The 26,344-nt window shown below is 40.1% G+C and overlaps 1 protein-coding gene across 2 annotated transcripts in view; it reads left to right on the plus strand.

The window, feature by feature from the left end:
* The window catches only part of COBL (cordon-bleu WH2 repeat protein), a 264,865-nt gene that overhangs the window by 62,814 nt on the left and 175,707 nt on the right, over nucleotides 1-26,344 (plus strand). The gene's annotated exons all lie outside the window — the stretch shown is intronic.

The raw sequence follows: 26,344 nt of genomic DNA on the forward strand, positions 1-26,344 counted from the left end.
TGTGCGCTGCGATTTGCTGCTCTACTTCACACTGTCTGCACGGGCTGAAAAGGCTGTAGCTGCTTCAGCAGCTTTTCCATTTTTAGTTCTAATGTTTGTGCCATAAATTCATTTTCAGCTAAGTATAAAACAGATTTAAAGGGCGTGCTGGTGGGCTACAGCAGTTTTGTTAGGTTTAATTTCCTTTGTTTCTGTCGTTAGTTTGCTAGGGAGTCTTGTAGTGCCTAACTCAGAAAGTAGAACAGGGAGTGACGGGTGAAAATGCCGTTGCTAGTGCTGTAGTAATGAAATCATATGTGTGCAATGTTTCTTTGACTTGCAGAGCATGACGTAGCTTGCTGCCCTTTCTGTAAATAAAATGCTTAATTCCAGTGAAAAATGAGCCTGTTTGATCATGACCTTTTAAGCTAACCTTCTATGAAAAGCAGTAGATATAATATGCCTCCTCTTTCTGTATTTAGTAGATGCAGTAGCAGAGCTGCTTTCTAAAATCTTAACAAAGAGATCTAGGATGCTAATTTACACGTGTCCTTTGAAGAGTAACTAGCCTTTCTCAAAGCAGTGCTGTTTAAATATTTGTCTTGATTGCTCGGTAGCCAAAGATTCATTAAAGAGTTTGAGTTCACAATGAGAAAGTGCATTGTTAGTGCATCTTGGAAATGAGCACTGGAGTCTGAGGGCATTGCTGAGCAAACTTGAATCCTATGCAGCCTGTTTCATCTGCATAAACCTGTCTGTGGTCAGACTCAGCTATCACATGCATGAACAGAAATGACAGTAACTGTGTTAACATTAAATTATGTTAACTTCACTCAGATTGCTCCTGACATGGCTCAAGGAGGCATATGGGGCAGTCCTAAAGTGAAGATGTGCTTTGCAGTATTCTGCTGCAGAGCATGTGGATGCTAATCCACTCCTGTAGAACATGATGGCAGCGCTGTCGTGTGCACCGTTGTTGGTTAGGGAACTGCCCGTCTGAGCTGATTTCAGCCTTGCAACACTGCTTGTTGCCTTTTTTTGCAAGTTGGAGGTTCCCAGCCTGGAGGTGCCTGTGCTGTTGGCCGTAGCCTTCGCTAAATGTTTCATTAATTCCCTGAGTTGCTAACATCTAGGCTGGAAACTGGTGGAGGTTTGGTCCCATTTGATTGGGTTTTACTCCCTCAGCGAGGAAGTCTGCTAGGGCCAAGAAGGTGTGGCAAGACAACAGCTTCATCTGTCCTTGTTGGTTCCTGTATGAATCCAGATGTGAGCTGCATTTATGGAGCATGCCCAGGGAACGCTGGCTTTTAAGGCCCCTGTGGTGGCAGGAATACTTTCCTTTGATAGTGCAAGAAATGCTGCACATGTTTCCAGCTTATTGATTGGGTTATCATGCAGTTATGAAAGGGAGATTAAAGTGACCACATCTTCACAATTTTTAACAAAACTTAGGCAGAGCTTGTCTCCGTGTAAATTATTAACAGCAACATTACAAGTTGCCCTCGTTAAACAGTGAACAAATTTTATGTATCATTTGGTGCAGGGTATAGCAGCTCTGCTGTGTGCTTTACACAGATAAATTTACTATGTGTTTCACAGCATGGCTGCTTGAGGACTGCACATTTAAAAGTAGAGTACTATTGTGGGTTTTTTTTGTTTTAAATGGCAAACTGCAGTTTGTGCTGGTGTTGTAGGGTTTTTCCTATTTCTCAGCTTCAAAAATAACCGCAGACTTCAGCAACAAGAATTTTATTATTACTAATTGTTAGGCACGAGTTTTGTAAAGCTTTACCAAGTCCATAATGCTTTATTTAATTAAAATTTAGTTTAGCTTAAAAAGGTAAAATTAAGATAATCAGTAGCAGCAGGAGAAATTAGCATTTATTCTGTAATCGTGCAACAGCTAGAAATGAGAAATACAGTTGTTTAAAAACTACTACCTTGGAGTCCGCATCTGGCCTTACTTCGTTAGGGAGAGCGGAGATAGGCCTCTCTGGGTGTCTTTTTGACCATAATAAGGACAAAAGATGTGCGTTAGTCCTAAGTGGCATATCAGTCTCAAGCCTGAAATGAGGACTTGGAGGATCAGTGGTGTTCTGCACTGTTTGGAGCCTGGCAAAGTGCAGACCATCCTCCCTTGTCACAGAAAGCATCTCCAGCTCCCATGGAAGCCAGCAGTTCATGGGTCCAACTTCTCTATGCCTTTACGTCTAAGTGCAGAAAAGCTTCCACTGGAGCCTGGCAAATGTGGGGAAAGCCTTTATATTAAAGAAGATGTATGAGCACTTTCTTTCAGTAGGACCTTTATTTTCTGTGCTTCAGTTTCCTTCCCTACCTCACAGCGCCTTACAGTACTAAGAAATACAGGCATATATTAGCACACCTACTTTGGAGGGATTTATCAGCTGGATTGAAGTGACCCTGGAAGTCCAGTAAAGGCTGTGAAACGTCAGTAACATTTACATGCAGAGCCTCAGAAAGCAAACCCCCAGGTGCAGAGCAAGTTGTGCATCTCAACTTGCTGAAACCTCTTCCTATTATTTTATGCCTATTCCACTTAGTTAAGTGGGTTACTTTGTGCAACTGCATGTCCAGCTTTAAAAAAACGAAAAAAAAATATGTTATGCTTGTGTTTAGGGTATTATTTGTAAACCTTGTGTGGAAAAGCCTGGAGGGCACTGTTGTCCACAGAGCATCTGCGTGAATGTCTGTGTAACACTGGTTTGCACCATACTAACTTACCTTCAGTTGTTAGAAGATTTAGAGTATAAAGAAACAATGATGTAATTAATTTTTAAATCAAGATTGGAAAACTGAGCAGTTTGTTTCCTCTGTTTCATATTTATATAAGATTTCTGTGTGATGTGCAGAGTACTGGATGGCAAAGGGTGATGACTGTGATTAGAAATGTAGAGTAGCAGTGTGGTACTGGCTTTGAAGGTTGCTGCCCTGGCCACTTGCAAGGCTGACGCTTGTGCTTTTGGTGTTGTCCTTCATGTTGTGTCCCTGTTTGTATGTGTACTGCTCCCGCAGAATTCAGATGGTGCTTCTTATGTGTTCACCTAAGACAACCAGCTTCTCTGTAACACATTTTTCTGGCACTGTAGGCAACGCTAGCCCTGTCTTCCTCTTACAAGTAGTTTGGGTCTGAAGTATTTCTTTCTGTGTCAGTGGAGTTACGTGACATTAAATAAAACTCCAGTAATGGTAACAGAAGAATTGTGTTTGCTATTGTGTAAAATGAAACAAGGCAATTTTTGCTATATGAATATAACTGTTGAGCTAATACATTGGAAGACATTTGTATTTTCAGTCATGACTAATATTTTAGGATTGCTGAAGATAAGCAAGCTGATTGTAAGAATAAGCTAAATGGTGAGATAAACGCAATGCAATCCATTTCTGACAGCTGTCCTTTCTGAATTCCAGTTTCCCATTTCTCCTATCCTACCCCTCTGCCCACACCGCGCCCCCCCCCCCCCCCCCCCCCTTTTTTTTTCTGCTTTCTTTCAGATGTCTTGTACCAGAGTAGAGGGTGAAATAGATGGCTTCTTAAAGTCTCTTCCTTTTCTGGGCTGTCTAGAATATTCAGGATTTGTTTTCACTTTTCCAGTCTCCCAGTCATCTCTCATTATTTTCTTTGCCATGGGTATCTTTTGTATTTTTTCATCTTGCTCTCTTACGGTACTCCTGCCACTGTTAGATGAAATTGAACCTTCCCTTTTGTGCTGTCACCTGTCTCATTTGTTCTTCGTATCTTTCTAGTGTAATTCCAGATTCATTTTTCTGCAGGTTTTGCTCCTGTAAGTTTACATCTTAGTCAAGCTGCTTGCCTTTATGAACGGACTTTACTGCTTTATGTTTTGATGGAACAGATTTTACTTTACCACCCCATCTGGGCAAGTTGCACTAAGCACAGTGAATTTCAGGATGCTGCACTAGATAAAGGTGGTGTGTGTGTGTGGGGGTAATTACAACCTAGAGCACTGTCATAGGTCCACTTTTAGATGATGCTGACCGTTTAGGAAGAACAACTTCTTAAGTATTTATTTTGAAGTCAGTTCAGTAAAAACATGGCTGCTTTGTGCGTAGTTAATCTTGCTAGGTAAGTGCTGTGCTGCTCTTTGCTGAGTAATTCAGATCACAGTGCATGATTGTGGCTAGAATGAAAGGATTTTTTTTGCATTCAAAGGAATAAGGTTTCTTGAATACATGTATTTATTCTTAAACATCTTACTTAAGACTCCTGTTATCACAAACTTGAATTATTTTACGAGCATTTATGAAGGCTTCCTAGCAGTATTCTTTTGGGCTAAAGAAATACACGTAGGAGACTCCATTTTATTTACATAGGCAAAAGTGTGGACACATTTACATGAGCTGCTCTGAAAGCAGCCAGGAGGCCTGTGGCAGAATTGGGGAAGTACCTCACTTCTCCAGAATCGCAATTCAGTGCCTTAACAAGTATTCCCCTGTGTCTGGCCTTTAGCTACTCTGTTAGCATCAGCAAACACTTGATTTTCTGGCAACGGCGAAGTTCTGTATAGTGCAGCTTTCTGTGTTCACTGGCATTGTGATTTCCATGAAAACTGTCAGCTTTCACACTTTAATGCTGCTTCTAAGAGATTGAGGGGTCTTTAGAAATTGAATTTTCTGTAGTGGGTTAAGCCAGCCCCTGCATTAGAAGCTGGGAATGGGAAAAGACTTAAAATCTGTTTCCAACTGAAATTATGATTTAAGCATCTTTAAAAGTAGCTGCATTTCCAGCTAATGGAAATTACGACCCTTATTAATCCTCTTAATGTATAGAGTGTTTCCAGAGCTGTTAGTTGCTCAGTGAGCCAGGCTGCTTATTAAATAAATGGTGCTGGGAATAGTGTATTGTTGTCATAGTTTCAGCATGAGAGTGTTAGCGATGAGCCAGGGACTTAACCCATGCCAAGCAGTGAGTCACAAAGATTGTGTGGCAGGGCTGTGCTGTGATGGCACTGACACACAGCATCTCATACCTGCTTTAGTCCCCTGCACCAGAAGTGTTGTCTTTTTGGTTTCATTAATCCTCCAGCTCATGAGCTGCCTAAGGTGCTCTGTGTTTGTACAGAGTGATCATCATAATCGGAGAAATGGGAAAGAAAATGCACTGAGAATGTTTTTTGTGTTTATGTTGCTTTGTTCTTACTACAGTAGGACAAAAAATTTAGTTTCTTACTGCTGACCCTGTAAATGCAACCTGAAATTTGCATGTTAAGCTGTGTTTTGTGTGTTCCTTGTATGGAAGAGAAGAGAGCAGTCTCCTTTGGCAGTTTCAGTGATGAAATGTTTTCAGTGGTAGTAAAAAAATAATACAATGCCGGTATACTTTTTTTTTTTTAACTTTTTTTTTAAAAAAAAATTAGGCAGTGAGCATCATTAAAGCAGGTAGGAAAGGTGCAAATGAAGTGAGAGCTTGCTGTAAGCTAGGCCTGAGGTGCTTGCAGAGTGCAGAAGACAGACTGTGTTTTTGGGTTTGATTCTTTATTCTCCAGTGTCTTATATTTATTAGAGGTGATTGACCTGTGCATTAAGTTTTAAGGTTGGTTTGTGAGTTGCTCTGCCGCTGTCTTTCCATGTTACTGTGGTGTTTGCAAAGTGGAACAGCGCAGCAGGGTGTTGTGGAGAGTCCCTCACCTCAAGTAATCAGCAGCCAGGTAATTAGGGAGCTTGCTTACAGAAAACCCCCGTGGACCTGCTTGGCACAGGAAGGGCTGAGGATTAAGCCGGCAGTAGCTTTTACTACACCGAATTGCCAGGACCACCCGGCAACCTGGAGTCCTTTCTTCTTTGAGCAAGAAGTCAGATAGATCTAAGCCTCAGTATTCCTGAAGCTGTTGTGTTGCAGCCAATGTTTCTGTAGCAAGCTCTAGCAGTGTGACCCAAAGGCTAGAAGAAAATGAGGTCTTTGAGAGCCATTCTGATTTTGTGGTGGTACCAGTGAAAACTTCTGTTACTCAACAAACAGCTAAAATGCAAAGTGATACCACTGGCATGGAGCTTGAGCAAGAAAATTACATTTTATATTATCAGTGTTCTAAATATAGCCATACGGTAAAGTTCAAGTACTGATCCAGAAGTACTTAATCGAGTAAGTGTTACTTTATGTTTTCACCAAAGGTGACTCACAAGTAGTACGATTCAATGTTTACCTTACCTGTTTTCCTTTGCCGTGTGCTGAGTTTTATTTATATAACTGCATGCTGATCTGATCGACTGTTAATGACATTTCATTGTGAAGTTGAGCCAAAAGGGTAGAACTAATAGAGGGCTAATGACTTTTTTTTTAAGACCACACAAATAAGTAGAGATTTAAAACACGTAGCATGGACAGTTGTGGAGATGCTTTCTGAACCTTCAAATGTTTTTTTTAATAAACATGTGCTACTGTTCATACTAAGACATTATTAAACTGCTTTATGTTACTGCTTTTTGTTAATTTTTCGATGGTTCAGTTAGACTAGAGAACAACAAAATTCAAGTGCTTGAGTACGAATGCAATATTGATCATCAGATGTCACTATCCCCCAGGTTTGATGGTTGTTCCTGTTAGTCTGCTTGGTCTCATTTCCTCTGAAAAGGCAGTTTGATTTTCGGGGGCAAGACTGCTGGATTTCTCTTGGGTACTTGTGTTATGTGGTGCCAGGAGATGGTGTGATGGTGATGTGAGCAGGAGTTTGTCCTTTGGAGGCTGTTTGAAAGTCCTCGTGCTGTGTGGTGTGTGTAAGATCCACCAGTTGCAGGATCAGCTTGGTCAAAGCTGATTGCGCTAGGGACACAAAAGGAAAGCTGCAAAGAGCTCTGTTTTAAATTACCTAGATGACGTGTGTTTCAAAAGCTCATCTCTTCCTTCCTGCCCTCCGCATCCTGCAGTGGGCATTCTCCTGTGCTTGCCCTGCAGGCCTGTTGGGAGCTATGGCAGCAGCTTTCTAATGTAAGAGAAAATAAAGCAGTGAATTCTGTTCAAAACCCTTTAACATAGTGACCTTTCTTTTATTTCTATGTGTAGAGTTATTTTGAGGTATAATAATCATCACTTTTCCCCTGCTTAGCAGGTTCCAAAAAGATAAAAATCCAAGTTATTTTATAATAAAACTTATTTTCACTTCTGTGCTTACATGGCTTTTTCTTTCTGCATTTTTCTTTTTTGTTTGAGGTCAGTTTTTTTGCATATGCAGCAAAAATACCACTTAGGTAAATATATTAAACATGGCATGTCTGGTCTTACTGTGTATTTTGCCTTCTGTTTTTGTCTGTGTGTCATGAGGGGAGTCTCCAAAATCAGTAAATAATTTCAGCCAAATTGGGAAAAAACCCTTTTTTCTGTGCTTTCATTCAATCTCTCGCCCTGTGGCAGTGCTTTGTTTCTGAACGGCACAGCAATGGTTCTGGGTGTTGATGAGGAAATATCCTTGGTGTGAATCCAGGTTCCTTTTTTTTTTTTTTTTTTGAGTAACTTCTCATGGTACTTGGTACCAAGCCTACACTTTCATGGATACCAAATAAATTACTCCTGGGTTCCCTGGGGGTACAGCTCATGTTTCAGTGTCAGTACAGCTTTCTCTGCTCTAACGGGGCTGGTGGGGTTGCTCGCAGTTGCTCGACAAACGCTCTGATTAGTCCCTGCAAGGAAAAGGCTTTCTCGTTGGGAAAGAGACCAGCCTTTGGCTTCTGCTGTGATTAAAATCTTGGTACTGTGACACCCTCAGGTGCTCTTAACACTGACTACCAATTCATTAAATACAGCTACAAATAGGTCAGATCATGTTGCTAAACTGCCAATGTTGTAATTAATGCAATTATTTATCTTGGTTGCTTTTAATTATCTCTGTTTCTTTGCCCATGCAAATCACTTGGTCATTTCATAGCAACACGGAGCAGCATTGCATGCTAAAATAACGTTACGATGTCAGATGTGCATAACCTTGTGCTTTTCGAGACACACAGTCTATTTACTGCCTTGTTTTATGGCTCCTTAATGTTTGTTGTGCAGCTTCATTCCCTGGGCAGTGCCTTGTCCAGACAGGGACAAACTAGGACCAGTTTCTGTCCTCAGTGAGTCCCGAACCCTTCCTGTACCCAGGGAAGCTGTGGATCCTCCAGCAATGGGCTGTGTGTCGTAGTGGCCTTGCCTGAGGTCAGCCTAGCACAAGGATGCTGGGGAGAAACCAGAATGTGCCAGGAGATTATCCTTGAACTCCGTCTGGGCTTTTATAAACCAGAAGACGTTTTTACTCCCAACACTTAGGCTAGTAAGTCGAGGATTGCTATCTTAAGATCAAGTCTGTTATTCCTGAATATAATGTGTTAATGTGGAATTACTTTGTTCTTATCAAACCTAGCTTTTCCATTGTAAGGCAAACAACAGGTGTATCCATGTGTGCTGAACAGAGAGACCAAGATAAAACTTAAAAATAATTAAAAAAAAAAAAAGAAAATGAAAAAAAGACAACAGCTATGCCTCAGGTTTTACATGGGTAAATTAGAACAGTAATCTTAAATTCAGAGATTTGCGGATTTTCTGAATTACTGTGTATTAGGAGGAGGATAAAGTTATTCTGTAGTTTTAAGTCATAAATTTAAATGGCTTACTTTGTCCCATCATTTCAAGTCTTGTAGATTGTACCAACTTCATAAAACTGTCTAGAAAGAGACAGTCACACAGAACTGCACGTTGATGATTAAACCATTTCATGATGAAAGTAAAATCGCTTTACTTCCTAACTTCTAAGCAAACACAGTTAATTAAATTCCCCTTCCAACTCTTGCATGGATTTTTAAGAAACAAGAAAATACCTTCCTGAAAGAGCAGTTAGTTATTCTGCAACTCGTATTTACCCAGTTTTCAACTCCACAGTAATCAGAAATGTTACTTTTCTAAAGAATATTGATTATACTTTTGGTGAAGGATTCTTCTTTTTGAAGAAGAAAAATTGTGAATTTTTGAAATAATCTAATATTAGTGGATGTAAGCTTTTATTTTATTTCTTTGCTTTCAGTAGTTCTGTTTGGTGATTAATAAACAGTGTCTCAGTGGGTTTTAGCACTTGATGCCAGGATCAAAATACAGGGTCTTCACTCTCCTGGCTCAGCTGTGTTGTTTCTTTCTGTTTTTTTTAAGGTTTGTTTTCCTCCAGCCTCATATAAGCAAACCTGGGATACATTTCCTCCCCCCCCTTTTTATTTTAAAGGCTGTGTGGTATTGTACAAAATGACTAGTAGGGGCTGTGCGGACTCAGAGTCTGTCTGTTCCCATGGTTTATTGGACTCTGTTGGAACAGAGTCTGCTTGAACTTGCCAGAGAATGAAGAACTGCAAAAACACTGGTTAATTGTTTAATGCAATATTGGAAATGGAGCTTTGGTCAGTGCTGTGAAGCAGCTAGAATTTGTATGACCCGTTTAGCATGGAGGAGAGTGGGCATGGCTATGTGACCATTGCCTTAATATTCAGCTTTCAAGCCGAAGGGCCCATGGATTTTTTTTTTGCTCTGCTTCACTTGCCAGACTGAGGTGAGCAAATCCCGAGCAGCTTGGCTGAAATCTCTGGGTCTGCTGCTGCATTGAACAGGTGAGAGAGGGACCGGCATGGGCTTCAGTTGGGCAGATCGGTGAAATAGTTGTGGGTGCACACTGGTCTTGTCTTTTTACGGGGGTTCTGTTTTTTATTTTATGTTGAAGTAAAAGGAGGGTGTGGGTTTGTATGTTTAGGTAAAGACAGGTGAGTTCAGTGCCTATATTCCCTTGTATACTCTCACCAAAAAGTGATTACTTCTTTTATTTACACGATGTTAACTTCAAAGTGCCATCTTTTGACTAGTATTTTACAGCTAAAGATCTCTTGGACACTAACAATATATTGTTCATACTGATTAAGGGTAAGGAGGTCACTTCTTTCTGTTTTCACTTGTTCTTTTTGCAAGACCAAGTAGTGGTAATATTTTTTTGAAAAGCCCACAACTTGTCATGCCATTACGCCAGCCTTAATTAAGAATAGTGCTCATCTATATAATTGTTTATTGTTTATTATTGTGTATTCGCAAATTAGCCATAGTTATTTTGGAATGAAATCTCTTTGCATTCAAGTGGTTAAATAACATACTTTCTCCTATTAAAATTGAGATCCAGGTCTGCTGGAAAATATTTTACAAATACAAAACTGCCTGAAGTATAAAACCTGTTTATACAGATACCGTGGGTTTCTTGCCACAAAAAGCACCGTAAATTCCCCATGCTGCTTCATTTTCATAATGAGTTACTTGGAAAGAAATACTGCTTGTGGTGCATTGCCAATTATTTCTATACTAATTTGCGACCTGAGAATGATTTCAGATTTTTAAATTCAGTTTAGTATCGAAGTGTTGGGGGGGGGGGGGAGGGGGGGAAGGTCTTAAACTACTTCATATTTTACAGTTTAGCTTAAATTTACCTGAAGAGAAACTGGCAACACTGGATTTTTTTTGGGAGTGAAGGGAATTAACCTTTTTAAAAAAGTGGTGTATGTATGAACAGTTTTCAGTCATTATTTTTTAATGTCAATTCCCACTTACCTGTATTGTTACAGGACAAACAGCATCATGCTGTATATAAAATATTAAGCTGTCTTTTGTGAAGTAGTCTCTGTGTACAAAACTTAGAGGCCAAATTTGAATAGGAGGCCACGTACAGTGACTGGGAGCCAAGCCGTGTTCTGTCAGTGTTCTAGAGGACATGTGTGTCAGCCTCTGGTACAGATCAGCTCTTCAAGTGTGTGATCCAAAAGGGAGATACCCTATAAAAGAGAAGCAAGAATGTATCTTTTGTACTTTAGCCTTTTGATTAATCTTGGAGAAATTATCTATAGCTCATGCCGTTTCTTTCTTCCCAAGCAGATGGTAACAAACATGACACTAGCATGGAGACTGAATTTTCCTTCCCAGCTTGGGAATTGGGCAGAGTTACTTGGAGAAAACATAATGTGGAAGCTCAGATCACAAAAAAAACCCCTCATGCCCCCTTTAGCACCTGGCTATACCAGTGCAACAGTATTAAAATATTTATAAATCTTCAATAAGCTTCCCAATCTGTTTATTAGAAGACAAACCCCTAAGTCAGCAACAGGTGTTTTCCTGCATTAAACTGCTTTCACCAAGCATTATTTAAGGTTAAAACCTTAAAAGTCTTAGAGAGACTTTTCTCATTTTTCTATGCTGCTTTTTCGGGTTACTGAGGATACTGTCACTGTGTACAGAAAGAAAAACAGTTAAGTTCAGAGGCATTGAATTGTACTATAGTGATGCAGTTAAGAGACTATAAAAATAGTATTGCCTTATCTTCCAGCAGCCAGGTAAGTTGTCTTATGAAATTCGGGGAACTAAGTGAATTGGGCTCTTTGTGTTCCTTTTGTGCCTTCTGAGGTGCCTGCGATTTGTTCCATAGTGCTTATCACAGAAAAGACCTCAGTTCTTCAGAATTAAATTATATGGGTGTAGAGACTTCCACACAGGAGCGGTTCCGAACGCTGCTTTGTGTGATGTTGGTGAGTTGTACGTGTGCAATTGCTTAGGAGCAGTGTGAGGAAGGATTAGGGTACAGATGCTTCATGTGCAGCTCAGGGCCTTGCATACAGGTGGTCTCACTAGCAAGCCTTTGTACCAATGGGTAGCACAGAGAAGAATGAGCATGATCCATTTTACTGCTCATAGAAAGAAATAGATTCTTTTTTCATCCTGCTGGTTTGGTAGACTGTCTTGGCATTTAAAGCAAATGTGTGACTATTTTAGGATTCTCTGAATACTGCAGCCTATCTCTGCATTAATGTGTTTGTGTTTCACACAGAGTTGCAGATGGGAGATTAAAAGCTGTGCTTTGGGCAGTGTGTGTGGAGTAATAATGGAAATAAATGCTACCGTATGGGACCTTGCTTTTGGAGCCAGCGTGTTTACTGTGTCGTACAGCTATGCCATTCCTTTGAGAATTGTTCTGCAATCTGTTTACATCAAGCAAATGTTGCAGTCATGGATGAATTTATGAGGATAATGATCTGACAAACCATGCAAGCTTATAGATTATAAAATTTACTGTGCATGGGGAAACTTAAGTGTTCCCTGATGAAGCAGTCCTTATTTAGGGGGGTGGTACTGTGAGTTGAAACAAAATTTGGAAGGTGGCTTGTGTTCCTCAAAATCCATGTGGAAGATGAGAGCTGAGGGATATCCATTTTTATTGCTGCACAGTAGGGTGCAGCCGTGTTGACATCTGATGCAGACTCAAAATCGCCTGAAATTCTGTATTGGTTTGTATAGCTCAGTGCTTACAAGACACGGTCAGCGTGTTTCTGTCGTTCGGCACTAGTGCCTGCTGATGGCACAAGTGCTAGAATTCGAGTTTTCATGGTTTTATTAAAATTGCTTGAAAGTACACGTACATCCCTGGGAGCTCAGAGTAAGTAATGCTTGCTTGGAGACAACGCTGGGAAAACATGAAACTGTCCCTTGATAGTTAAGTTTATTACTCCTGGCTTTTTTTTTTATTTTCTCTTGCAAGCTTCTAATTTTGTGGCATGACACAAGAGGAGAATTGCATACTTGAACTTGTATCTGGAGTAAAGTTATCACTGCTCAGGGGTTCATTATAAAAGCATTGGAAGGAGCTCCCTCTGCCATAGCTTGCTGTCTGATGGCCATGCTGTCCTCTGTCTCATGCTGTTGGTCCTTCCAGGCCTCATCTGCAAGCCCGTAGCTGTCGGTGGAGCTGTGGCTTTCATTCAGCAGTGCTTTGATGTCTCTAATGGTGTCTTCTTACTGCTGACATTGGCCCAGTGAGTCCTGAACCCAGCAGACACAGGCAGTGCATGTAGACACAGTTGGGCATATGATAAAGGAAAGGTTTAGAAGTGCACAGTTAGGTAAATTGCTTTCCTCAAGCTGCTTGTCTTTCCTTTTCTTCCCCCCCCCCCCTTTTCCCCCAGACACCTTTAGTTCTCTCTGCTCTGTTCTCTCACTGAGCGTTCCTGTGCTGCAGAAAAATGAGGGGGAAAATGTGTTAGTGAAATAACAAGTTAATTTTTCAGGGTATAGTAAGGTTCATAAATTTTACATTATTAGATGTAAATTTTACAGTCAGCATGTTAGAAGAAACACTTAAAACCCTTAGATTTAAGTTTACAGGTAGGATTTAGGTAAGAATAGAATTACTTTTTTTCTCAGGCCGATTCCAGCTCTTTTCAAGCTTAGACAATATGACTGTACTCTGATACACACCTTTATAATTACATAAAATTGAAAACAAGCCATATGACCTCTGGTTAAAGATCTAAATATTGGCATCAGTTCATTTACTATGTCTGAGTATGTCTCTGTGCTTAAATCAGTCTAATCCTAAATGCACTGTCTTCATTACAGGTTGCATGAAGAAATCTGTTCTAATAGAACAGTATTTCAATGAACACTTAAATGAGAGAACTGAGTAGGCGGTAATGCATTTATTATTTTTACAGTGAAAAATATTTTCATTTTTAAATAGCATTTAATACTTCATTGCATTAAATTGCCACAAAATGGCTCAATTTGTATGGACATACTCAGTAGTTGAATTTATATTGGTTTAGTACTTCAGTACCTTATTTTTTCACCCCATCCCAAAACTTAATAATTAAAACAAGTGATTGTTGTGTAACTTTATGATACCATTATATAAGTCATGATGTTCAGTTTTAGTAATGAAATTAAATGTAATATACAAAGAGCAGGGACTTTCTTGTCTACAAAACTGACTTAGTCTTGAGTTAGAGCTCAGGATTTTTCTTTACTGGTGGCAGTTTCATTTTCCAGCAAAGCTGAAAGTAATGTTCTAATGTCTGAATCAAGTTTAAAATAAAACAACTTGTGAAAATAGGAGATTTTTCACTTTATGCAGCAAAAAATACATGGCGTGTCTTGCATGTTTTGGTTTTGTAGTGATGAAATTCTAGTTCAAATAAACCGCAGCAAGTTGCCTTTTAGAGAAAGGGAAGGGGAAAAATTATTCTCTTTTTTTCTTCTAGATTAAGTTTTAATATACAAAGCTTTATTTTCCTCTTTCAGATATTTCCTGAAATGACCAAATCAAAGACTTTTGTTTTGTGAAGCCTGGTTTTGATTAATTTGATTGAATTTTATTTACCTACTTAATCTGAACCATGCCTCCTCCTTATCTTGTAAAGTCGCTTACTGTTGCTAAATATACCCATGTATTTTAAAGAAGCAAAGCTGTGCGTGAGTACAACCCATTCAGAGCTGGGTCGTGGGGTAGGGAGGGACCTGCTGGTAACCTGAGAACAAGAGCAGATGCTAAATTAGCAGCTGGATCGTTAGTAACGAGTCCACAAATGTCTGCTGGAAAATGATCTTCTTTTGGATGCATGTAGCGTGGGTGTGTGGGTTATTCAGAGTTTCTAGCATCTAGTTGCTCTTTACTCATGACTCAAAGGAAAGTCGTGGAGCCGTGAGGATTTTTATTTTGTGGAGTGACTGGCAACTTGTTTTCATTGAAAGTACAAGCTACATTTATAAATTGATGTTATTGTACAGTATTTTTTATTAGGGCATGATATTGGAAAATGACTGCAAGTGCAAGGATATTGCTGGCAGTGGTTTTAGTTACAGAGTTAAGTAAAAGACACTAGAAGACCTGTGGAAAGGTGGCTAACATTACAAGGACACTTAATAATCCCAGCACTTGTTCCATTTCTTCCTGTAACATGAATAGGTATCAACCATTGACTGAAGTCAGAAATAGATGAAATCATGATTGGATGAGACCCTAAATCATGACTGAATAATTGATGACTAGTAAGTGTGTATTAAATGGTAGCCAAGCAGGAGAATCCAAATAAGTAAAAGATCGGGGTGGGGGGTGGGGGGGAAGTAAGAGAGCTGTCAGAAAAGTGCTCTGTATTTGGGAAACAAAAACTTTAATTTGTGCAAGTCTCTTGCTAATACATGCTTTGATATCTATACAGATACTTAGTTTAATTTGCCTGCAGTCTGCTCTTTCGTGCCCCCAACCCCAGCACACCTTTCCCACTGCAGTACTGTGGACTGAGTTATGTCTGGCTTTACATCGAAACCAAATATATTTCTTCATTTCTTAAGCCAGTGATTATGTAAAAGTATGCATCTGCAATTCACCATTTCCCCACCTTGAAGAACGTTTGTTGTTATTTTAAGCTAATAAATTTGGTGAAAATGATTCAATTTTCTAGTGTAAAGAGGTACAGAAATTATGCAGACAGGTAGAAAAATGGTACAGATATACCATGGCCCTAGTGTTCACCAAAATGTTTTGTGATTTCTTTGTTAGGGAAAAAAGCCTTCCAGCTGACTTGTGTGACGATCATTGGCAGGATTATACTCAACAAAGTGTTTGTAGTGTTCTGAGACAGTGGCTGTGATTTAACCCCCCCCCCAAAAAAGAAACAACAAAAAAAAACCCTGCAAATGAACCCCCTCCAAACTCATGTCTGCACACCCACACAGCAGTGAATTAATGTGTGAAGGTGCCGTACCCTGTTCAGTTACCCTCCTCCGGTATTTCCACTCCAGTGCCAGGAGCTGACTGAAGGTCAGGTGAAAGTTAAGGTTTTGGGGTTGGCAGGGATGTTTTTGGCTAAGATGTCGGGAAGGGCTCCACAAGTTGTAAAGATAATTTTGACAGGAGCCCCCTTCTAGATGTAAGCCTCTCAGCTGTTTCAGAGAGGGGTGCAGAAGCTGGATCTCCAGTTCAAGGCTTTCCTGTTCTGGAGAGGATGAAGAAGAAATTTTCAAACAACTGTTTTCATTTAGGAATCCTTTTCTGCTAAACAACCCAGCAACTAGCGTAGGTCTCCCTCCTTATCCCTGAAGAATTATCTGCATGAAAGAGATGGAAGGAGCTGAAGTCGGTGGGCTTCTGTGGGAGTATAGAAGCCCAAGAAAAAAAAAGAATAATCAGTTTTGGATTGTGTAGTAGCTATTTATATTGGCCTAAATATGGAAAAATGTTGAGTTCATGTAACTTGTCAGGGAAAGGCAGAGGTATTGCTCAGTTTTTGTGTGTGTATGTGTGTACATGCAATTAACATGTTAATGTCTATGGTAGATTAGTGCATATGTGTGAAGACCATATAGCATTACTCAGTTCCAAGTACATGCATGGGGATGGTTTTATTTTGGGAGAGGAAAAAATAAAGTTATTCTCTGGTAGTTTGGTTTGTTTTTTTTTTTTTTTTTTTTTTTTTTTATGGGGAAGTTAAGGTGTGTCATTCGTGTGTGATTCTGTAGTTTCCTTTTGGCGAGTAATTGCTTTTCCATCTTTACACACATGATTGTAATTAAGCAGTGATGGAGAAACAGAGTAGTTGGTGTAAATCCTCCAGAAAATAGAGCCCATTCTAGTGGGGATTCAAAATGTTCTGCTGTGTAGCTGATGTGCTGGATGAGTTTGCTGTCTGTTGTGAAGCAGGTGGGATGGAGGAGGGAGAGAGGCTGTTCTTTTGTGATCACCAGACCAAGAGCAGCCACAAGTTTGGGGTTTGGGATTTTTTTTTGTTTGGTTGTGGTTTTTTTAATGTAGTGTAATACTTTTTTTTAAAGAAATGAGTGTCACCCTCATACAGCAGTGCACAGTGACCCTTTGTCACTAGCAAAGAAGGTTCTTTAGGGTGACACTAATGCTCAAGAGAGTGGTCAGGCTGTTTCTGTGTACAGTTGTACAAGTTAGCCAGTTCATTCTGTATACTGTTGTCTTGCAGTATTTTCCTTAACGACAGTTCCATGCAGTTTTCTTACATATATACTTCGATGCTTTAAGCCAAAACAAAAATTAGCCTTTGCAGTACTGTCTGTAAAATCATGTAGTCACTCAAATATTCATCTCTGCATTTATTTATGTCTGCTGTCTTGTACCTAGCATGTTAGTTTTGAAGTTTTGTGTAGTGTCTTTTTGTCATTTCCAGTGTTGAATGTCAGGTCTAAATAAGAGAATGCACTGCATGGTTTGTGCCCATGAGACTCTGTATTGCAGAATCTCATTTGATTCTTCTCACTTTCTTGAAGGCAGCATATCTCCACTGTACCTTAGAACTTCTTGAGCAATTATGTTTTCTTCATAGACAGGACTTAGATATTAAGGACCTATTTGGTCAGGTTCTCCTCAACTGTTTGTACCATTTTGCATCATTTTCTAGTGCTTCCTAATTCATGGATGATGTGGGATAACAACATCATGAATGATCTGTAAAGCTCTGGATCACCCCCATGTAATTTTGCGGCAGAGGGCTGTCCACTGCATGTATAGGGAAGAAACCAACCATAAGCTTTGCTCTGCTAATTTATGTAACTGTAAATCAGAAGTATTTCAGTCTAAATTGGTGATTTGAGAGATGGTAGTCACTGTTTTTTAAGTGATGTGAGCCTTTAATACAGCATTTTAATGTAAATTATATAGCCATTTCAAAAAACACTATTGATGCAGATAAAATGTTTATAATTTATTATAATTAAACATCTGTGGGGATTGTGGGAGCTAGCCTGGAAGGTCTGGCTCTTCAGTCTGAGGCTTTGGTCTTCAACTCTGAGCTTGGGTTGTGTACAAGAGCCAGCAAGGTCAGTTAAGGAGTCTGTAGAAAGAGACCTTTTAAGATCACGTAGGCATGAGCTTAAACAACACTTAGGATTAAACTATTTACCCAGGTGTATGCATCCATATTTGTCAAATTTTTTATCCTTTGAAATTGTAGTTAAAACAGAATGCTCCTTGGAAGTGGCTGATTGAAGTAAAGTAAGTCTGTGGATTTTTATGTAAAGACCTGGGGGCTGCTTCGGTGCTGCATCTTCTGGGAGAGAAGCAGAGCAGAAATCATAGCGAATGTGTGGTTTGATGCCTTCTTTATCCTTACTCTAGTTCCTGAGCTGCTGCAGAAGCTGAAATACCTCAGGTACAAGTCAGAGCAGCCCCTGGAAGAACTTTTATTTGTACATCCAAATGTTTTTTTCAGCAAACGCATTGCATTGGGTTAGCAGTGGGAAATATTTTCCCTTAGCATATGGCCTAACATATTTTTGTGAAACTTCCTTGCAAATTAGAATTGCTATGCAAGGGCTAGTCTCAGAAATGGAGTCAGTTCATGTTCCTAGGAACCACAGTCCTGCACAGAGAATACGTTCCTGTGTCTGTGTCGAATGTTGCTCGCTGTGGATGGGGCATGGATGATGCAGTTTTATTAGGCAGTTCTGGGACTGCAAGGCTAAATTAAAATGCAACAATAATGAGCAAAATTCACTTCAGTCTGCCACTGCCATCAGAAAGGAGGAACTTTTGTTCCTTTTGGTTTATTTATTACTTTAATTATAGTTCTGTCCTAGACCCTGACCATGCAGTAGGCATCTGTAACAGATGAGCAAAAGTGATGTTTTTTTGTAGTTGAAAATCATGGTGGATTTTTCCAAAGTAAAAACCAGGAGGTTTTATGCCACCTCTGAGTTGTTCTGAGTTCTGTCCGGGACTCCACAGTGTAGGACAGAGCAAGGAGGCCTGATGGGCCTTGGTGAGGTGGAAGGGTATTAAGAAACTCTCATTAAAAGGTGTCATAAGCCTCTGATTGGTAAGGGAACCTCTGCAGATGTTCCCTCCTTAAAGGCATTTCAGTTGTGTACCCATTTTGCTGCTTGTTTTAACACAGATCCAGTACGATGTAGCATTTCTCCTCCTCCCCTGCTTCTCCCAACAAATTTCATACCTTTTCAAGTCTGCCTTGTCCATGGTGTTTCTCCTGACAGCCACACCTACCTCTCAAGCCTCCATCCTGCTTCTTTGCTGAGCTGAGTTTCTGGCATGTCACACCATGCCAAGTTACTGCTTTGACTCCATTGCTTTATAGGAAAGCCCATTGATGCTGACTCCAAACCGCTCGGCTGGGTTATGTGCCCCTCTTCTCAGCAGGCAGGTGTAAAAAGAGTCTGCTCCTGTGTGCATGATTATTCTTGGCCAGACTGTTTCTAAGATAACACAGGTGTTGCCACATGTAAACCCACTTCAGAGGGGAGGGTGTGAGCAGGCTTGGAAAGAAATAGGGCATAAACAAGGCAGATCCTGTGCATTTCAGTTGCACTACGATCTCATGAAGCCTGCCCAGAAGAGAAGGCAGCTTATGGAGAGATTGCTTCATGCTGTGTAAACTGAGGTTTGGCTCTGGGAGAGGATTCCTTTTTTCTTCTTTTTTTTTCCTTTGAAGGGGGTCCTTTCCCTTCCATATCTGTGCTGACTGCAGACAGAGGAGCTGTTACCAAGACTCACTGATGATCAGCTATGTATATAAGTTCAAGAAAATCAAAGTGGGGCTCTGTCCCTGATACGGAAATGGTTTCTCTTTCATTGCCCTGGGAGGACAAATGAAGGAGGCATGATACTTCAGCAATTCAAATTAAGCTGCTATTTGGAATGACTTCAGGCAAAACTCTACCCAGGTCGATCACATGGTGCACTGTATCTACCTGAAAATAAAAACACCATTATAGAGAAAGTGACATAAATATATGACCTCATATGGGTCATTTTAGAAAAGAAAGGTGGTGTAACTGTCTGGATTTTATATTTGAAAAAACATGTACAACGATATGCCTGTGAGAACAAGAGAAGAAAATGTGTCCCCTACTTTTTCACCTTCAAATTTTCACCCTTCAGATTCATACTGCTTCTTGTATGAGTTCCCCTAGCAGGCAGGTAGGTACAGGTGCTGAGTTGTAGGTTTGTGCTAAAGTACAGTGGTGAGCACACAAAGGGAGGTGTTCAAAAGCAGGCTGCTGCTTATGGTAATAACACGTGCTTTGTATGTCTTGGATCCTCAAAGTACATGGGGTTTTGATTTGACTGGAAGGGTAGTTTACAGGTGGTGTCATTTGCCAGTCTTGATTTGACCAGAGGTAAAGGCACACAGATAGTACAGGAGACCATCCACTACCACAAGACAGAGGGTATAATTTTTGTCCAGTGTGTCTCAGTGACGCTGCTCTTAAAACTTAGTGGTTTTATAACATAAATACTGTTTCATTAAATTTTTTAGGCATGCTTTTTTTCTGTTCGAGAAGACAAAATACACGTGGTTTTGCTTTGTGTGACAGTGATATTGAGTTGACTTTTCTTTCTTAATGCCTAATTTTCATCATAAGCTGTACTTCTATATTTTATCTGGAAGATTATGACAGCTGGAGTATGTAAACTTTATATAGAGACACAAATTTTGGGAGTATTTCTAAAGTGATAGTGTTCTGTGTTTAGTCTGAGACTAGATTGGTGTTGGGAGGGAGTGTGGAGCTCACTTCCAGGGATTAAATCAGACTAAAAGGGCCAAGGTTGCTCTGTCTATAACAGAATGTCAGTGGCTTCTCTTGAATAAATTTATAATGTTATAAAATATATTAAAAGCATACTTCAGTGGGATTCATTTTTCGTTCTCAGTAATAGCTCACCCATTACCTCATTGTGATCTGGGAATCCTTGTTTCAGCAAATGTTGTTCTTGGGGACTTGCATGTTCTGTAACCTGTATGCTTTCTTGGCGAGCTTGCTATCCAATAGCTAAAAGAAGTCTGGCTGTTACTATTAAAAAAGCACGTGTTGCCTTTTTGAACTAATACTTCAGCATGCCAACAGGGTTCTTTAGTTTTCAGATTGTGGATGTGACTCAGACTAAATTAATTTTGCATTTAAGGGCATCAGAAACTGATCTGCACTGCTGCAGTGTAGCTGGTGAGAACAGTATTTCTAATCTTGGACAGATGTCAGATCTCTGCTTTTATTAGTCCATCTTTCAGCTCCCCTGCTAGTGCAATTTGTAAAGTTTTGTTACATGCAATATCTAACAGTAAAGTGGGAAAGAGCAGTTTGTTTTAGGGTATCCCTAAGTGCAGAAAGTATTATTATGCATGTTTTTTTCTTTCACTTTCAAATTCATGTTCAAACTTGAGTATTGTGTTATTTTTCTGTGATAGTTGGCATTAGAGGGAAATATCATGAGAAATAATGAATTATGATGCTGATTGGCACTGCCTGGATATTCCACTATCTAGGACAGAACAGAAAATGAGTTCAGGTTATCTGGTCAAGAATTAAAGCAGAGATGAGTAAATTGATGTGAGGAAAAAGGGACAGCCACTGCTTCAGGATCTGGATCTAAATGTGGAATGACTGATGCAATATTAAGCATTTTTCTGTTGGTGAGCACTTTCCACAAAAATACTAATAAACAGTCAGGAAGTTGAATACGCTTAAAGAATCTGGTTTTAATTCATCAATTTCTTATTCTCAGCAACATGAAATGGATGTGCCCCATGATGCATAATCCCATTATATTGACTGTAAAAAACTGCTTCCGCTTTTCTTCCTTGCTCCAAAATGGGTTACTGTAGAATAGTTACTGTGTATACAACAGGAGTAGAGACAGTGGTCTGTTTTTTGCACACAATGGCTTACTTGTGGTACTGAGGATTGGCTGTCAGCAGATTACTGAAAAAAAGAAGAGATACACTGAGTATCTGGCAGTACTAGGTTTCTCTGCAGACTCTTTTCAGCTGGAAAGCGTGTCACTCTATACAGATGTAACTGAAGGCTGTTTAGAGTGTTACTTCCATTCTTAAAAAAATAATTACAAACATAAAAGTAAGTTGTTTTAAACTGAAGGCCAAGTTGCAGAACAACAGATTTCTAAGTATTAGCCAATGAAAATATTTGTAGGAGGTTAGGTTCATAAAATGCCAACTCTTAATCCCCGTGTGTGGGCAAAGCAGCAGAATCTAGTAGTTCATGCATGAAATTCTTCTGGCAGCCCTGCTGTTGATTTTTGGAGGGAGGGGACACTTGCTGTCCACTCTTTTTTCTTAACTTCTATCTTGCAGAAAGGGATAGCTTGCGAACCTGCTATTAATGGTTACAAATTTTGCTGAAACTGTAAAATGTTACTCATTTTAAGGACACAGGTAGTAGCAGTGAAGTGTGATGAGACCGAGTGGTTCAGTAATAACATGTAATGTAAAATAATGAACACTTCCAGAAGAAGAGACGTATTTCCTCTTCCTTGTTTCCCAGCTGGATTTAGGCTTTTTCATCCTTTTATCAGTTTTTCAGCTCTGTAGTACTCCACTGTTCTTCTTAAGCATACCTTCTTATCAGCGATTGACAAGAGAAGATTGATCTTGGTAGGCCATATATCTGTCTCCTCTTTCTGTCTGTGTGTTTCTTTAATTTTTATTGTCTTTGTTCCTGCAAGTTATTTTTTTCTCTTTTTTTTCCAGTTTGTATGAATACAGGTTTCATGTTCTTTCTTTTCTCCTGAGGCCTTCCATCCCAAAGATGTTCATGTGTTGCTATTTGGTCCCAGGCTACTAGATTTTAGAAGGGTAGCATTGTTGTTACTGTATCTGGGGTTTGCTGTGCAATCAGGAAATGATCATAAAAAAATCAACTACTGGTTTCCCATTGTTGTAAGTAATACTAAAATGCTATAAATATATTTCCTGCATATTGGCTTACATTTTTTAGTCATATACATTTTTAGTTCTTTTGGTATAATGACAGCTGAAAACAGCTTAAAATTTCCATACTTTGTGCATAGTTCCCTTTAGTAAATTTTATAAGATTATTTTTTTGAAGGTGAAAAAAAGAAAGCTCTCAATTTCACTGTTAGTTTGACACACAAATTTTTTGCTCAGAAATAAAGTTTGGCAATAGGATGTGTATGTTAAACAGATCACAGGAGCAGATTATTTCATTAGTTAATTTAGGATTATTCCATTAATGTAATGAGCTATGGTGAATCACACACCAAGGGAGTTAAATGTTTATAATTTTTATTTCTGTAAGGATTGTTACAAAACCTGCCAAACTGTTGTTACTACCCTGGCCAGTACAGTTAACTGAGATGCCTGTTTGCCTTTGTGATTCCAGTAGGTTCATTCTCTAAGGATGGTGTAATTAGCACAGTTCTGCCAAAGGAAAGGGAATTTCTCTTTTGGCTCTTGCATTTGTTTTTAATCATGCACAGTAAGAACGCAGATTAGCTTAAAATAGTGTTTAAAAGTACAGGAGTTGGAGCGTCCCCTCCGAAACGCTGAAATAGTGTGGGCTATGATCAGCTGCTGCCAGTCTGCTAAAGCTTTGGCTTAAATTCGGGTGGAGGGAGGCCTTGCTGGGCATGGTCCCATGGGTGGCACAGCTCCCTGGGGCAGTGCCTGAGCCTTGCCGTTCCTACATCTCTTCACCTAGATGTGCACACTTAACACTGCAGTCAAACACCTGACCAGAATGTTGATTCCCTTAAAATACTTATGCATCAAAAGGCAGTGTCAATATGAATAAATGCCTTTTTTTTTTTTTTTCCCCCCTCCCAAGGGAAACATAACAGGTTTCAAAGCTCTAAAGGCAGCAGCAATGCTATAAAAGTGAGGAATTTAAATAGAATACTTTTTGATAACATTTTACACCCATTTACCAACAGAAGGCCACAGCAAATGATCAGGAAACTCTCTTTAACTGAAAGCTGGGTTCAATCCATGGTAGTGCGCTCTGGACTCCGAAAAAGGGTGCAAGGGTGTGAGTAGAAGGACATCTGCAGGAGTACAGGTGCCTTACTAACAGTGACAGGTGCCTCTGTGTCATGATTTTAAATACTGTCATGGCTTTGAAGATTCTGAGTTTAGTAGGAATATGAGAATTTGGCTCTTGAAGACCATTGCTGTTGATTTAACCTGTGTGAGGAGCTAATATTTTAATGCTTGCAATCCTCAGTTTACTGGCATGTATTCAGTAACATTGAAAACCTGAAGCAAAAATGCTGGGATAGGTTTTTGTAGTTCGGACATTATATAGAGCCTATCTGCCACCATCCAGATGTGTTGCTGCATCCCTTTGCTGTGTTACTGTAAGAGGAAGCTGCAGCCGCCTTGCTTCAGCATTTGGCATTGAAGTAGCATCCCCTGAGTTGGCTTTAAGAAACTGCTGGTTTTATACTTCATGTATTTGATTTTACTGGATGCTTGGGTAGTTTATTTTCTCTCTCTGTTCATGGATGTTCTAAGTTCATTTTAATGAAAGAAGGGGTCTAGCTTGTTTGAATGGTAGACTTTCAAAGTCTGACAAAAGTTTGTCTAAAAGTATTCATAACCGATCACGAGTAACATGTTTCTGTATTGCTAACATGCTAGATTTGCATGAGTGGGGGACAAAATGAGGGCAAAAATGTAACTTCATCTTCTTTAAGTAATTGGAGATTCAGTGTTGATAGTGCCTCTGTAGGTGGACTGCCAGCCAAAGCTGCAGGACACATGTAAGACTGAAGTCCTTTTGCCAAAATCCTGAGGCAATGTGTGATTCTGTGGTGGTGGTCTTAGGATGAGGAATTCTGCCATCTCTGTGCCACAGGTGAAGCTTCTCATTGGCCTTCACAGTTTTCTTCTGTGGCTTTATAAAGCACATAACTGCATTTGACATGGAGTGAAGGTGAATTGCTTGGCTGAGGGGGAGAGATGAACTGGGCCTAAGAGTTTTGTGTTGTTTTTACTGCGTAGCCTTCTTGGGCTTGACATGAACCTGGGTTTTAGTGGATTTGCTGATGTTTGGTTCAACTGCTCCTGCTGGTTTGTGTTTCTCTATAGCCAGAGACCGTATTGCCTCGCACAAGGCTTCTTGCACACTTAAACCGCTGGAGGGTCTCGGGCAGCTCAGGTGCTGCAGACTGGCCTGTTAGTAGATCACTGGAAATGTCACCAAGAAACTTCTCCACTTCCACAGTGTCTGAGAACTTTGCTGTAGTACGTGTATTGCTAGAGAAGGAGAAACTGGGCAAGTTTGAAGAAGTGGAGGAATCTACCTGGGTTGTGGGTGATTCTGCCTGCAGCAGAGAAATGGATGGGACCTTACCACCCCACAGCCTCTGCTTGTGCCTCGGCTGCGGATTGTCAGGCAACTTCCCTTGACTGGAGAAGCTACGTGGAAACTGAAGCTTCATTGCTTCTTCATTTTGGCCAGTGGTACTAATTACTAACTGTTCTCTGCGTAACTGGACAAGGTATTTGGGCAGGGCCTGCAGGGCAGCCGCTGTGAGGCGTGGCCGGGGCCGCCCGGTGCACAGCCGGTTCCTGCTGGTTCCAGCCAGCTCCAGTGGCCCCACCACAGGGCTCGGCTGACACGGGCGGGCGCCTTGGGGAAAGCCTGGGTAAGAAAGGGCAGAGGAGAAGGTGAGACGAGGGAGCAGTGGGGCCAGCGCACAGGAGGCACTGTGGCTGAGCTGGTGGCACCCTGAAGGGACTGCAGCCCGTGGAGGAGGCAGGTGAGGCGGAATACAGGAGTGAGGAGGAAGGGGTGGTGGGAAGAAATGGCTGCACCCAACCCCTGCGCTGCCCGTGCCTCACCTGCGGGACCAGCATGAACCCAGGTGGCTGGTGTCGGCCATGCACTGGGAGGAAGATTCACCTTTCTAGTTAGATGTGTGTCCTTTAAATAATCTTCCCTACCTCCCTCCCAGTTTATATCAAGAAAACATTTAGGAAATAGTTGGAAACATGTAGCCATGTTTGGGCTGCCTATGTCTGTGGCTTTTCTTCAGACTGGCTGAAATAGGAACTGCAAAGTGGTTGAATTAAGTAACTGTAGAATAATACAGTTAAGTATTATTCTACAGTTACACATTAAGTGTTAAATAATACCAAATACAGCCAGAGTAAGATTTCTGTTATTTTTTTTTCTTCTGTCAACAGTGAAGATGTTTAAGGATTGACAGAAATTCCGTTTTTGTATGTCTATGGATAATTAAAATGCAAAAGCACACTGCTTGTCTACTTGACACCACTTCCCTGTGGTATAAGTTTGTCAGTTCAAAGGAGAGACTTCTAAGTGAGGTTAAGGTTAGGCTATTCTATTTTTATGAAGTGTTTTTTAAAAACTGGTTCTTTAATATTGGTATTATACATAGAGGTTTTTTCCCATCCTAAGCCTGTCCCATCCTTTTTTTCAGCAGAAATTAAAATACTATGCTGCATAATAATTTCTCATTAAGATAATGAATATAGGAAGTTTTTCCTCTTTTGTCTTTGTGTTTCAGATTTCTTCTCTGTTTGCAGTGTCATCTACTACTACCAGTGGTGCATACAGCGTGTGTGAAAAGGGTGTGTGGAATTACTTTGTAAGCCCAACCCAGATATTTTCAATTGTTCAGACTCTTCGAATTTTAAAAATCAATGGTTAGATTTGTTATGTGACACCATTCGTATATGTTTAATTTAGTTGTCATTTGCCAAGACTGGCAACATGCCAGGTATTCAGTGAAAGATTAAACTTTTGATTCATTAT

This window comes from Falco punctatus, assembly GCF_963210335.1.
Source record: "Falco punctatus genome assembly, chromosome: 3".
Classification (NCBI taxonomy): Eukaryota; Metazoa; Chordata; class Aves; order Falconiformes; family Falconidae; genus Falco; species Falco punctatus.